General features: G+C 38.8%; 1 protein-coding gene and 1 long non-coding RNA gene across 9 annotated transcripts in view; one reads left to right on the forward strand and one right to left on the reverse strand.

Moving 5' to 3' along the window:
- LOC131249354 (probable disease resistance protein At1g62630) overlaps positions 1-14,872 on the forward strand; it is a 57,291-nt gene that overhangs the window by 36,533 nt on the left and 5,886 nt on the right. For 2 of the 8 annotated variants that reach the window (XM_058250067.1, XM_058250068.1), the window contains exons 1-2: positions 9,394-10,509; positions 13,584-13,686. The gene's annotated coding sequence lies outside the window, so the exon portion shown is untranslated. Of the gene's footprint in view, positions 1-9,393; positions 10,510-10,947; positions 11,205-13,583; positions 13,687-14,872 lie in introns of those variants that run through there. The other 6 variants (XM_058250065.1, XM_058250066.1, XM_058250063.1 and 3 more) reach the window with 4 other exon arrangements.
- LOC131249360 (uncharacterized) lies at positions 10,585-10,928 on the reverse strand. Its single transcript, XR_009172803.1, has 2 exons — positions 10,828-10,928; positions 10,585-10,734 (listed from the first exon to the last, which is right to left on the reverse strand). It is a non-coding gene; the product is annotated as an uncharacterized LOC131249360 (long non-coding RNA).

Genomic DNA, 14,872 nt, shown 5'->3' on the forward strand with positions numbered 1-14,872 from the left:
GTTTTGGATAATTCTCTAAAAATAGATAAAAATACATAAACGGTGTAGATACAATAAATACATCAATGTGGGGCCATGTAACTTTGATCTCCTTTGAACCGATCGTACAACTCGGTGCTCGTGGAGCGCCCGTGCTCGTCTTCGTACGACACGTACTTACAGTAGCTATATAGCTAGTGTGTGGTACACCAGCCAATCCGCTTCCAACACTTTCTTTCTCACCTGTGTGTCGTTTGTTTATCACATCCGAGCCGTACGAATGGTGACACACAACATCAAGATCAGCTTAGTAAAACATAAGGATGTTCCACTCATCAAGAAGGCTATACGGTTGAAACCAGCGGGCAGCCGAAGGGTCCTACACACGTAAGTTTGTGGTTGGATTGTCTCAGTTTTTGCTCCACGTGTTCTCTGACTAATGATACACGATTTTCACGGTTCAGGATCTCCAAGGGACGCGGATTTCCTGCGAAAGCCTTTCGCAGGAAGTTCCTGCGCAAGAATGCTGTGTGGGGCCTACCATCATGTTTTTGGGAAATGTACTCCGTTCATCCGTTTGGTGAGCTCATTTTAGGAGAATTGACCAAAAACGAAGCGGATCCAAAACTAAAGTGGGCCACACGAGAGGGAAAGAAATACCTACCGTTAAAAGCTTCTTCGGCTCCACCTTGATGTTTATATGCCATCCAAACCGTTTTTAAGGTTATTAACACAAGGATGAAGTGAAAATATAAAAAAATTAGCCTGAAACAAAGCTTTTATGGTCATAAGAATGCTTCAACGGTTCTAACTGAATCCCTCCTGTTTCCTCTCGTGTGGCCCACTTGAGTCTTGGATCCACCTCGTTTTTTGTAGCTTGTCCTAAAATTATCTTGCAAAACGGATGAACGGAGTATATTTCCCAAAAACAATGGTGGTGGCCCCACCCAGCATCCTTGCGCAGGAACTTCCTGCGAAAGGCTTTCGCAGGAAATCCGCGTCCATCTCCAAGGCAGCGATAAATTAGTGGAAAATAAAATAAAATAAATTTGTTTTTTGTGTTTCCATTCGATTATTGGCCATAGAACGGTTCATATTACACCAATGGGCAAGTCAATGGTTTATTGGGTTAGACCGCTTTCGGACGCTTATTGCCTGCCCACCGCGATGTTTGCCAGAAATCCCTCCATCCATCCGATTAGTCAGCTCACGTGCTTAAAATTTAGCAGATTCTAAAGTGGGCCACACCATAGTAAAAAGTGGAGGGGGAAATGCCTGCCATTGAAACCTTTACAAAGTACACCTTAATGTTTATATGCCATCTAAACCTTTCATCATTTCTATTGAGATGAGTTCACAAAAATATCAACGTGATTCAAAATTTACGTGGTCGAAAGAATGTTTCAACGGTGGATATTCAATCCTCATCACTTTTTCTACCACGTGGATTACTTGAGTTAGGGGTCGTTTGGTACCATGGTTTTAGGGGGATTTTAAATCCACTCGTTGTTTGGCACCATAAAGTACCCGCGGGTTGTAGATCCACAGGATTTCAGATCCCCTCAATTAGGGGTTTGAAATCCAAGGCGGGACTTTGGATTACATCTGAAATCATCCTCATAGTTACACGTGTAACATGCGTAACACCATACTATTAATCTATTGGACACATGGCCCACTAACAATATCTTAAAATAATTAGATTATTAATTGCACCACTCTAACTACTTTAATACGATGATCAACACTATCCAAACATTGTCTATGTAAATCAACGGTTAAAAATCGTTGGCTAGTCACTTGGATGTGATCTTGTGGTTGTGGCCCATCCGAGACTTAGAATTTCATCATTTTTGGCAAAGTATATATTTCAACAGGCTCATTACAACTATTGTGTCAAAAATTTTATAAGTTCAGTAATTAGGGATATTAAAGTTGATTCAATAATTAAATTCAAATCCCTACATATATACTACCTATATCTACTTTGGGTTAAAGTTGATTCTCAATATATGGTGCAAAACATAACAAGATGATTTCAAATCCACGCCCCCAAACAGGCCCTTATCTATTTGCGTTATTCTTGGGCTCACGTCCTCACATGAGCTTGCAAAGCAGATGAACCGGATAGATTTTTAACAAACATTATAGTGGGGCCCACCTACTTCCTATAGGGTCGAAAGTATTCATTGTGCATGGCGTACAATGACTTTGTGAAATATGTACCATATGTTGCTCACCAAAATAATTGTATTGAATGGACATTGTTCATCTACCATAATATCAACTAAATAATGAGGCATTATCAACTTCCAAATTGGACAACCTTAGAAAAGCCTCTCCGCGTTTTTACTTCCTCTCTAGGGGTTGTTTGGCATTGCAAATTTAAAGGGATTTTAAGGATATTCCAAACTCACCAGTCATTTAACAGGAAATTTAGATGCTCACTTTTGGTGAGTTTAATGATCTCTCCCTTTTCCTTGGATTATTGATTAGTTTTTTTATTTTTTATTTTCTTTTATTTTTTTTAAATAAAGTGAATTGCATATGTAACATGTGTTACTAGGCTACTAATCTATTGTACCATGCATGATCCATTGATGATGTCCTAAAACAATCATATTATCAACTGCATTATGAAATTAAATTACATCAATAGAATGATATAATTAGTTTAAATATGGGCCATGTAAATAAAAACTTAAAAAATGTTGATTAGTTAATCGTCTATGATCCTATGCATGTGACCCATCCAAGGCTTGGAATTTTATCATTTTTTGCAGAAGTGCTCATCTTGCAAGCATCCAAAGAAACCTTACTGGATTAATGGATCTTCAATGAGTTCTCTGTAACTTAAAGTCATATCCAATTGCAACAAGGAGCATTCAAAAGCATTTCCTTAGTGGAATGATAGTAACATTTTATATTTATGGTGTAACATACAAGGTGAGAAGAGAAACGTAACAGGAGTCTAAATTTACCTGTCTTGAGATTTCTCCTTAAAAATTCTTAAATTGGGGATTTGCTTGGGGCATTCTTTATTTATAATGATGATCAATAGATTAATAGTTTGGATTATGAAAACTTGGATCCACTTACCGGGAATGAAAACATAGTATCCTTGCGAAAGCATCCAGCCACGTTTTATAACGATAATTCCTTGGGTCATTACCCTGTAGTTTCTCATGTTTAAAGCTTAACAAACGAGCTTTTTCAATAAAAGAAATTGTAGGCAGGGAGCGGATTAGGTGAGACCCCGGACTCGCCCTAGATGATGCAGCCCTTATTGTAGGGCCCACCTTGATGTATTTATTCTGTATCCACAGTGTCCGTCCATTTTTCTAGATCATTCTAGGGCATTATCCAAAAATGAAGTTGATCTAATTATGTGGTGGACCATACCATGGGAAACAGTTGTGATTGAATGCCCTACCATTAAAAACTTCTTAGGTCGCACCTAAATGTTTAAGTAGTGTTTAATTTCAATCCAATCTGTTGATAAGGATCCTTATTCTTGCTCGGGTGGTAGACTCTCCGGAGTTTCAACACCAGGTCAAGGGTTCGAGTATCCATAGGTGGTGAAATTCCGCTAGTGTGAGTGTGTGGTGGTGTGTGTGTGTGAAAAGAAAAAGAAAAAGAAAAAAAAAATTCGATAAATGGTGAATGACCATTCTTTCCTATAGCATGGTCCACCTGATAATTGGATTTGCTTCATTTTTGGAACAATTCCCAAAAATGATCTAGAAAAATGGGTGGACGGTGTGGATGCATAATACATCATGGTGGGCCTGGGCCTCGCCTAATCCGCTCTTGCATAGGTCAAGTTTCCTATGCCATTTCAAGCAGGAAACTTCCTCGTTCTGAGCATAGCTTGCAGTGGTTGACCTATCCAAGCCATTTGCCTGAACTCTTTCATCTAGATGGACCGATCTTGGAATATCCTACTAAATTAGTCTACTCTTAACTTTCTCAATGTTGGCAAGCAATACATGCTTAAACAGAAATATAGGAAACAAATCAAAGAAGGGTAATCAGATTAAGAGCTACTAATTGATCAGCACGTAGGGACAACGAGCAAGAGGTCCACCGAGATCATTTAGGGGGCATTTGGATTCTAAGTTGCTCAAGACAAATTATCATTTTTTCCACATGCATATACACCCACACATGCACACATGCACACACAACCACACACTCACACCATAGTGGGATTTCACCACCTATGGGTACTCTAACCATGTACTTATTTCACAGGTAGCTTATCTTAATTTCTACTTATTAAGAAGATAAGTACTTTTGGCAAATAACAAACGTATCAACTTCTCCTCTATATGCCTCTCTTCAGTAACTTATAAAATAAATAGAAAAGCTAAAAACACTAATTGAAGTGATTATGTACTTTTAAGTTAAAAAGTTATTTATAACTAATCATAAACCAAATTTACTTATCTAAAATAAGCCACTTATTTATTGCTATAAGTAGAAAAAGTAACTTATTTGGTGGTATCCAAATGAGCTTTTAGTGTTGGCCTCATTTTCACCCCAAAACCAAAAAATCGGTCTGTTCACCCTAGAAAGGGTTGGTATGGAATGCCCACCATTAGTTGAGTGTTGGGCTCAACGCTCATATGACGCAAATAGGTGGAATGAATAATAGTGCTATAAAACCCACGAGGGATGCACCAAGTTTACCATGATTTTATATTGTTTTCTATGGTGAAGTTGGTCTCAAGTATGGACCGATGTCATGTTCCGTTTGAAGGCCAAATATTAGGTGGTGCACTTGATGGCTTGTGCAGGTATAATGTGCCCTTATTTGATTGCGCATGGGCATGCCACAATTCTTCATTTGAAATGCTTTTCTTTTGGGTGGTCTCATTTCTTAATTTAGTGATATGGAACATTACAATGTTGCACTACCATATCAAGTAAAATTGAACAAAAACAGATCATTTATTTAAGAAGTTAGAGGCTTAGTCGCATGAAGGATTATTGTTTAATCATCGGACTCTCCAAAAGAGACAAAATAAAGCATCTTATACTAATCATCAATTTCAAATTGGTCTCATTTACTGTATTTAGGCCTATCAAAACCCACCTCTTTCTCATTTAATTTTTATTCCTCTTAAAATATCTCATTTACTCCCGTCCAAATGACAACTTACTTCAGCGTTAAATCATCAAATTTATACACATATTTGTATATTTGAAATCAATTTTTTTTATAACAATACAATCAAAAATCATTAAAAAAAAATTACATCTCCAATGCATGTCACTTTCTTTCCATTAGCAACAGGGCTAGCGTGTACGTGCACATAACTTCCTTTTTATCATCTCTCGGCGTATAGACCACGGTGCCTGTTAGACCAATAGAATATAATGTAATAGTACTACTCACGGGCACACATGCAGCCTGGCACGCGTGTTAGAAGACATGCAGGTCTTCACATGGCATGGGGTATGCAACTGGCCACAAATGCCAGGCCTATCTGGTCACAGTTGGGCCTACCAAAACATAGATCATGAAACCAACCAATAGAAAAGTTGCACGTGTGTCTCACCGGCTACTAGGTGAACGGTCTGGATCTTGGGCAAGTATGCGACTAGTACACGTGCTTCCTTCGTTTAGTATGTTAATCCTACTCGCGTGAGTAGGCTTGTTTTTCTCTCGCCTCCTGGTCTTCCTTATGGGGGAGAGGCTTAGTCAAGTACATCCCCACGTAATTTGATACAATACGTCTGTTTTTTATCCATTGCATTTGTTTTTGTTTTCAATGATCCAGACCGTTCATGTGATATTAGTTCCATTGGATAGGAGATTCAAGAAAATACTATCTTATTATACAAATATAGATCGTCTATCTTCAAAGAAAATAGCCAAATTTCAAATGGTTAAAATAACTCAATGAAAATAATATTTGTTTTTTATGTACGAAAGAAGTTGAGGACCATCTTATAAACCGCTTGGATCATTGAAATATTTACATATTAAATGGATAAAATCGCGACGTATCACATTGTACTACGTCCAAACGTATTCAAGCAAACTTCTTGTGGTGATATTGATGGTATCTCGGCATGGTTTTGAGACTCATGGCATGGATGTCATGGTCATTCGTAACATTTAAAATTATTCGAAATCCGTACGACTCGCGTTTTGCTCCTTTCGTCGTTGCAACTGCTGTGGTAGCTCACCTTTCGCACGTGTGGCATACATGTACGTCAATCCAGTCCGTCCAAATAGTGGGCCCCAATGTGTAGTCGCACATACATAATGACAGCATGAGTGAATGATCTGAAAATTATGAACATCGACATTGCGTTATGTTCTGGTGGGTTAGTCCAGGGTTTGTGCGATTGCCCGTCAGTGATGAGTGGTTCAGATCCGGCACGAATGTTCCGTGTTGGAGCAGATGCCGCGAGTGACATTTTCAATTTCTTCTCGCGTGAATCGCATTGCCTTGCATTTCTTGGCAACGAAGGAATTCCATGAGACGTGGACTGCATTTCTTCGTAGTACATCCATGAATTTTCACCTCCGTGGGGTGGAGCCCGCCACTCTGTAAACAAACCACTGGGCACGGCTTCTATGTACGTATCGTGCGAAGACGAGCACTGACGCGGATACGGATTGGCCCACCGGCCAATGGCTGGTAGTCGGTGCTCTGTGGGATCCACCATGATGTATGTGTTTCATCCATGCCGTCCATCTATCGTTCTAGATCATTTCATAGTATTACAAAAAAAATGAATTATATCCCAATTTCAAGTGGACCACATTACTAGAAACAGAGTTGAATGAACATTGACCATTAAAACTTTTTTGGGAGCCATAAAAATATTGGATTAAGATGATCTTTGTTTTATCCCTTAATTTGGGTCTTTATGACCTAATCAACAGATTGGATGTCAAATAAACAGTACACTGGGCCTTAGGAGGATTTAAATGATGGATATCCAATCACTATTCTTTTCCTGTGGTGTGGTCCACCTAAGATTTATATCTCCCCCATTTTTGGCATAGAACCCTAAAATAATCTTTGAAAATGGGTGAACGGATGTGATGAAATACATACATCATTGTGGGGCCCAAAGAGCACCAACCACCAGCCACGAGGACGATGTCAGGGGAGTAGCCAATCCGTTTCCCACTGACGCAACTCGACCTCCGAGTTGTACGAACGGCTCAAAGGAGATCAAAGTTACATGGGCCTCACAGTAATGTATTTATTATATCTGCACCGTTCATCTATTTTTAGATATCATTTTAGAGCATTACCCAAAAAATAAATCATATTCAAAGATCATGTGGACCACACCACAAATAGCCGCTGAGATAATGATTTTTACCATTAATAAATTCGTAGGCCCACTACAACGTTTACTTTCTATCCAATCTATCTATAAAGTTACAAAGACCTAAATGAAGAGGAAAAACAAATTTCATATTCATCCAAAACTTCATTGAGCCCAAAAAAAGTTTCAATGGTAGACATTCAATCCCCCACTGCTTTTTGCAGTGTGGTCCACTTGATAGTTATATATGTCTTATTTTTCGTCTCAACCCTTAAGACGAGCTCGCCAAATGTATGTACGGTTTGGATATAACAAATACCTCATGACCAGACCCAAAGAACTTGCTTACGTCATATAGCTGGTGTAACTACTGAGGTACACCAGCCCATCCGCGCCCCTTTATTATCTCTTTCTATATCTTTGGCTTTCGTTTTCCAATTCCAGCTCATTTTGCCACCTCCTGGGGCTCACATGCTGAGTGATTCGGCTCCAGCTGTGCATGTCTTGCCAGGACAAATGAATTATTGGTCCATAAGAATACTTTAAAGAGGATTTTAATTTTCGCTTTTTACAATTGAATGCTATTTCGTGGGAAGTTTATTTCCATTGTTATAAACTCATCTACATCGAGTGCTGATAAAAATCATCAGATCATCTACACACTCTACAATAAGCAGCACCAGTAGCAAAATAGCTTCTTTTTTTTTTTTTTAGGACAGATCAAATCCACTTGTGGGGCTCATCTTGATGTTTTAGCGACATCTAATCCATCCTTCATTGATATGCCTCGATCTAATCTTTTTAGCTTCTAGAACTTTGGTTGGTCCAAAACTCCAGCGGGCCTTATCTTGTAAAATCATGCCCAAAACCTCTAAAATCACATTTTGTGGCTCATCTGATTTTTGTAATGGCTCCATTTTTTAAATTATTCATTTATCCTGAATGGATGCTTTCTCCCAGTGGATTAGATGCAAAAGACAATAGGCCCCAAATACAATTTGAAAGACTTTTAGTGGGCATTTGGATTGTAAGTTAATGCCTCAAGTTGCTTATTTTGATTTTTTTAAGTAATTAAGAAATTTGTAAGTAAAAAAGTTACTTATAATTAATCTTAAATCAAACTTACTTATCTAAAATAAGTTACTTATCTAAGAAGTCTTTCATGGCATGCATCACATCCCTATCACTCACTGTGGTGAGGCCGAGGAAGGAAATAGCGCCGATTTGTTCAAACGCTTCTTAGTGGAGAAATGTCCGCGTGCAAGAGCCCTTATGTGAATTTTCTTACAATGATTTGTTTCCTTCCATCATATCATTTTTGTGGATCATCCGAGCCGTTCAAAAGGTAGGCTGTACCATAAACGTCTTTTAGGGAAATAATTAGACCTATATGCTCATTAGGTGGGCCACGACCATAAAATGAGAATAAGTAGACTATCTATCCTGGTTTTGGTGATCCTTATGTTGAGGCCCAATTTTCTTTTTCTGACAGGAAATGACATGTCAGGGGGAAAGAAAGGGGCGCATGTGTTGTGTGTATGCATTTCCATTTGATTGGAAGACAGCTACACAAATTTCACCGTCGATGTTGACTAATGCTTTTTCTTTTGCTTTTGTTCTGTCCCGGGTACAAACATTTTTGAAGCTTAATCCACAATTCAGCGTGATAGGGCCACTAATAGACTCCTAAAAGTCTGTTTGGGAGCATGGATGCGGAACCCCCTATATTTGAAATCCTCCTATTGTATTTGGCACCATAGATTCATAGTCTCCTGTATTCCAAAAGTAATTGTGTATAATATATTTATAAGGATTTGAATTTAATTACTAAATCAATTTTAATATCTATAATTAATGTACGTATGTAATGTTTGACACTATATAATAAGCCTGTTGAAATATATACTTTGTCTGAAAATGATGAAATTCTAAGTCTCTGATGGGCCACAAGCACAAGATCACATCTGAAAGACTAATCAATGATTTTTAATTGTTGATTTACATGAACAATGTTTGGACAGTGCATATTATCATATTAAAGTAATTATAGTGATGCAATTGATAATCTAATTGTTTTGGGATATCATCAGTGGGTCATGTGCACAATAATTTAGTAGTCTAGCATGACACACATGTTACACATGTAACTCTTTAAGGATTTTAGATGTAATCCAAGCTTTCACCATGGATGGGGATTTGAAACCCCAATTACTTTACGGGGCCAAATATACCATCAAATCCTCCCAAATTCATGGTGCCAAATGACCCCTAATGTTCTCGGTTGCAAACAAAAATGCGGCCAACTCAGAACTCAAGTGAGCTATGCCACAAATGTTATAGCTGGGATGTGGACACCCATGGTAAAATCCTTCCAGGTTGTATTTGAGCCTACCACATTTTGTATGTCATCTAATCCATTCGAAAGATGCATCTGATTAGGATGATTGGACATTAAAGGCCAGGTCATCAGTTTATCCAGCTCATATTAGTAGGTCACGCCAAAAATGAGGCAGATCCAAAACTTAATGGGACCACTCCATGGAGTGTGGATAGAAATGCCCACCACTAAAACCCTCTTAGGGCCCACTATATTGTTTATATGCCATTCAAACCATTGATCAGGTCATTCTATGTGTGTGTGTGGGGCATGCTCACCTTTATGCATATGTCATGGGCGTCTAATCCAAACGGTTCATGTGATGTGGCATCCCATGAAACCCTAAGGTCTAATTTTCACCCTGATCTAAAACTTTGGTGAGTCATAGCAAAGAGACGTAAATCAAGGCAGGAAATTGTTTTCTTTTTTCATAGCCCACCAAAGTTTGGGCTCTAAAAGTCTCACGGGGTGCTACATCACACGTGGACTGTTCAGATTAAGGATGCACATCAAGTATGATGTATTCTCAAAAAGTTCTCATGAGAACTAGTGCAACTGATTCCAAGACTTTTGTGGCCCCATGAAGTTAAACGTTGAGCATTTCAACCCAACAATTTCGTATTAGTGTAGTGTATTTGAGTTGTGGATTTGTTTCATTTTTCAAATCATGTCCTAACATGAGCTAGAAAAATTAATGGACCGTGTAGATTTCTCACACATATCTTGGTAGGCCCCTTGTAGCTTCCAACGACGTGAACTTGACTGCTCGCCTGCTGGCTGGACTAGGAATCCACGAGAAGAGGAGGGCCGCGCATGATAGGTTGAGTTGACGTCACTAAAACATTGTCATTTCGGTGATTTACTTTCTTTTCTTTGTAGTTTCTATTCCTTCTGTCCTCAGCTCTAATTTCAAGTGATTTTAATTACTCTCTCTTTTCTCACTGGTTTCTCTTCCTTCCTCACCTCAGCTCTAATTTCAAGCGATTTCCTTCCTCTTTTTCTCAGCAGTTTCTCTTTCTTCCTCTCCTTTGCTCTAATTTCAAGTGATTTACTTTCTCTTTTCTCAGCAGTTTCTCTACCTTCCTCTTTTTCTCAGAAGTTTCTCTTTGTTCCTCTCCTCTTTGCTCTAATTTCAAGTGATTTACTTTCCCTTTTCTCAGCAGTTTCTCTACCTTCCTCTCCTCAGCTTCTTAAAAGTGATTTGCTCTAATTTCAAGTGATTTACTCTCTCTTTTCTCAGCAGTTTCTCTGCCTTCCTCTCCTCAGCTTCTTAAAAGTGAAGTCACATCCATAGATTTTTCACAGCACCACTTCCATCAATACCTTTGTTTCATTCCTCTGCAATCTATAAAAATAAAAAATAAAAAAAATAAAAAAAATAAAAAAAAAAAACACTATCTGCCCATCCATCCATCTACCACACCCTTTTCCTAAGGTTGTGTATGTAGGCCTTCTTCATCTGCTCATTTGATATAGATCTGAAAAAGAACCTTTTCCTTTCAAATACAGCATCGACCATCTAACAGTACTCAATAGCAACGATAAAAAGGTATGAGTAGATCCAAAGTCTCAATATTTTTAATTAATTGTAGATGCTTCATGATATCTGATGGTGATCCACAAAGCTTAATTAATTAATCTAAACCTTTAAGAAATTTTATTTTCTGCTTTGTTTTCAAAAACTTTAGCAGTGATGCACTTAAGTATTGAATCAACTTGATTTTTTGGGAGCTGTTGATACAAAAATCTTTTCGTTTCACCTTTGTATACTTGTACAAGGGACGAACAAAGGAGACCCTGGCTAGTACGAGGGACCCTCCGATGCCTAAATCAAGTAAGGAATCTGGGTCTAGTAAGGGGGTTTTAGGCTAGAGATTGTGCGTACCTTTTACCATTAGAGGTTCTCATATTTATAGTTGAGGAGAGACAATGACGTAGGGGAGATCTTCCTATTTGGTAGGTATGTATTGCAGAGGAATTTGGATCCTAAATGAGTAAGAGAATTTCCCGAGATCCTTGGTGAAGATCTCGGGATCCCGAGTGTGTCGCGGATACTTTTTGAGTTCTTTGGAGAAGATCCCGAGCAAATTTCTGATTGTTCGGAATCACTAGAGGTGTGCAGTAGGAGGCTAATGTGGTCTTAGCCGACCCGAGCTAGGGGGACGCTAACCAGAGGCCTGACCTGATCCTTTCGTCACATGTTTGGGCTTCCTTTGGTGTTGTGTAGGTCGGCCTATTTCAAGACCTGCTAACGAGAGACCGAGCTCGAGCCCAGCTGCTACTCATTCCGAAGTCGAGTGACAGATTTCCCATTTAGGTTTATTGTTGCCCAACCTAATTAAGTGCACGAGTGTCTGACCTGACCTTGAATTATTGGCCGGCCTATTTTTCCCATAACAAGAGCAAAGGTCAAATTTGGACATGAACCCAAAAACGTAGCTAACTTTTTGGGAACAAAGGCCAATTTTGGACATGAAACCAAAAATCTAACTTATTTGAATGGGAGCAAAGGTCAAATTCGGACATGAACCCAAAAATCTAGCTGATTTGAAAAGCAGGTGGGAACGTTCAGATAGACACCCACCTAAAAACCTTTTAAAAGGTGTGTGGTATCCATTATGGTTTGTATATGCTATCCAATTCATTCGTCTAACATGCCCCACCAAGATGGACTCATATGGGCCACACCATGGTGAATTTAGTGATTTTAGGCATGATTTTACACCTTTGATCAATTGGCATGAGTTGTTGCATTCATTGCTGACCCGACCTGTTCTGTACTTGATCTGTCTGTCATTGCAACTGGGCCGTGTCGATCTGATACAAAAGGAGAGCTCTGTAGTTATTCCGTCATGTTTTTTTTTTTTTTTTCTGAAATACATTTCATTCACCAGTTGCACCCATTTATTATTAACTCTTATCTAAAATTCAGCCCAAAATCAAACTCAGGTGCCAAAATAGTGAGAACGATCGAGGAAAGGGCCCACCATAGAAAAATATACAATTGTATTGTTGCCTACCCTTGTGTCTATACCCATCCAGCCCATTAGTAAGATGCACCCTATCAAGTTCAAGACTTTTGGAATATCAGGTTGGTCAAATCACTTGAAATAGGAATATTAGGTTGGTGAATTTATTTTACATTATTTCTTTCGGTTACACCCACTTGAGTTTTGAAGCAACTTAGTATTTTGGGTTGCTTATATTTATGGCAAGCCGAACATGAAGCACAATTTGAATTTGAAACATGTCAATATGGTCCCAAAATACATTGATGTGATGATCTATACACGGTGGGTATGTTAGGGGATCGCGTAGAAGCAAACTCAAATTCAATCAAGCAAGGCGAAATCAAACACAAATCGAAACACGCAAAGATCACATGATTTTTATGTGGAAAAACTTTCATAGAAAAAAACCAGGCACAAAGCGACAATCTAGACACTATGAAATGATATTACAAGATATAAATGCGATTACTAATATGAACAACCCCAAAATCTCTTCTCAAAACCCTAGCTTTGCTCTAAAACACCCTAGGAATGTCTTAATATTCACTTAGAATATCTTAATTCCAATTACACTCGATATATATTCTATCACAATCGGAATTAGAAACAAATCATGCACTTACACAATGATACGCGCTCCATCGATGGGACATTTGGTGGCATTGACTGCCATAAAAGACTAATAGATGACATTGAAGCCGCCTTCCCTGGCATCGAGTAGCAACTTCAAAACCATTTAACAGAGCAACTGGAATTTTTTTAGATTTTTTTATGGCAGTCAGTGGTTAGTTAATGGAATCTACGTGCCCTTGACCTCAATTACATTAAAGACATTTGACAACATTTAGGAGGTGTTTATATCTTTGTGCGAAATGCAAATTTCTTTTTCTCCTGTTTATTTTCCTTTTGTTTCCCAGTGCAAGGTCATTTTCCCTCCTATGGCCACAAGCTGAGGTGTATGATTTGAACTGCCCATATTCTAGCCAGGAGCAACCAACTATTGGTCCATAATCAAGCTTGGTAGAATATCCTAACCTTTTATTTTTAGAATTGAATGCTAGTCATTGGTCATTGAAAATTCTATTTTCATTTGCTATAAATTCATCAATCTACCTGATAGTCACGATCATCGGTTCATTGTTTTAGCCTTTAGGCCGGATCCAATACACACTCACGTTTCTACCCACAAACTCATTGTGTGGGGCTTACTGTGATGTTTTGATGACATCTAATCCATCCTTCACATGTGGCCCCTCCTATTCTTGTTGGATTCTGAAACTCAAGTTGATCAAAAGATGTTTGAACGGTCAATGTTCCATATACACCCTTATGGCAGACTTGAGTTTTGGATCCACCTCATTTTTGAGCCTACCCCTAAACTGATCCGGTTGAAATGATGGACTGAGTAGAATTGTGGGAAACATCACAGTAGGCTCGAGTATTGCAATGGCTGCCATTCAATCTCCACGCTTTGTTGCATGCACAATGTTAACCGATATGAATTGCTACATGCCAACCCTGCCATGACTCTTTGGGCCAGTTGATGTATGTGGGCCCACAACTTATGTTAGGGGTAGGCTAAAAAATGAGGTAGATTTAAAAGTCAAATAAGCCACACGATGTGAGTACATAGGGCGCAATGACTACCGGTGAAACCTACCTGGGTCCATTGAGATATTTATATGTCATCCAAATGACCACCGTGATGCATGTCGAGAAGTCCACTCCATCACCCAGGCCACTGTGATGCATGTTGAGAAGTCCACTCCATCCATCCATTTTTCCAGCTCATGTTTGTGGGTGGGCCCCAAAATGAGGTAGATCCGAAGCTTAAATGGGCCACATTGAAGGAAACAGTGGAGATTGCACAACTACCATTGTAATTTTTCCAGTGCCCACTTGTGTATTGGATTTGCCTCATATTTAGACCCACCTGGTAAAATGATATGATGAAACTGATGGATAGGATGAATTTGTAAAAAAAACACTCATGGTTTGCCATGAATATTTCAAAAGGTGGGTGGGGCATAATTGAATAATGGGCAGTTTTAAGTGGTGTGGCCCATTGGAGTATTGTAGAAACTGCCTCATATTTGGGCCCACCACTTAAAATGGACTCACAAAAATTGTTGATAGGTAGATTCCTCAAAAACATCACAGTGGACCACACAAGTTTTTGGAGCTTCTATGGTCTAACATTCAATAC

Source organism: Magnolia sinica, chromosome 6 (assembly GCF_029962835.1).
Source record: "Magnolia sinica isolate HGM2019 chromosome 6, MsV1, whole genome shotgun sequence".
Classification (NCBI taxonomy): Eukaryota; Viridiplantae; Streptophyta; class Magnoliopsida; order Magnoliales; family Magnoliaceae; genus Magnolia; species Magnolia sinica.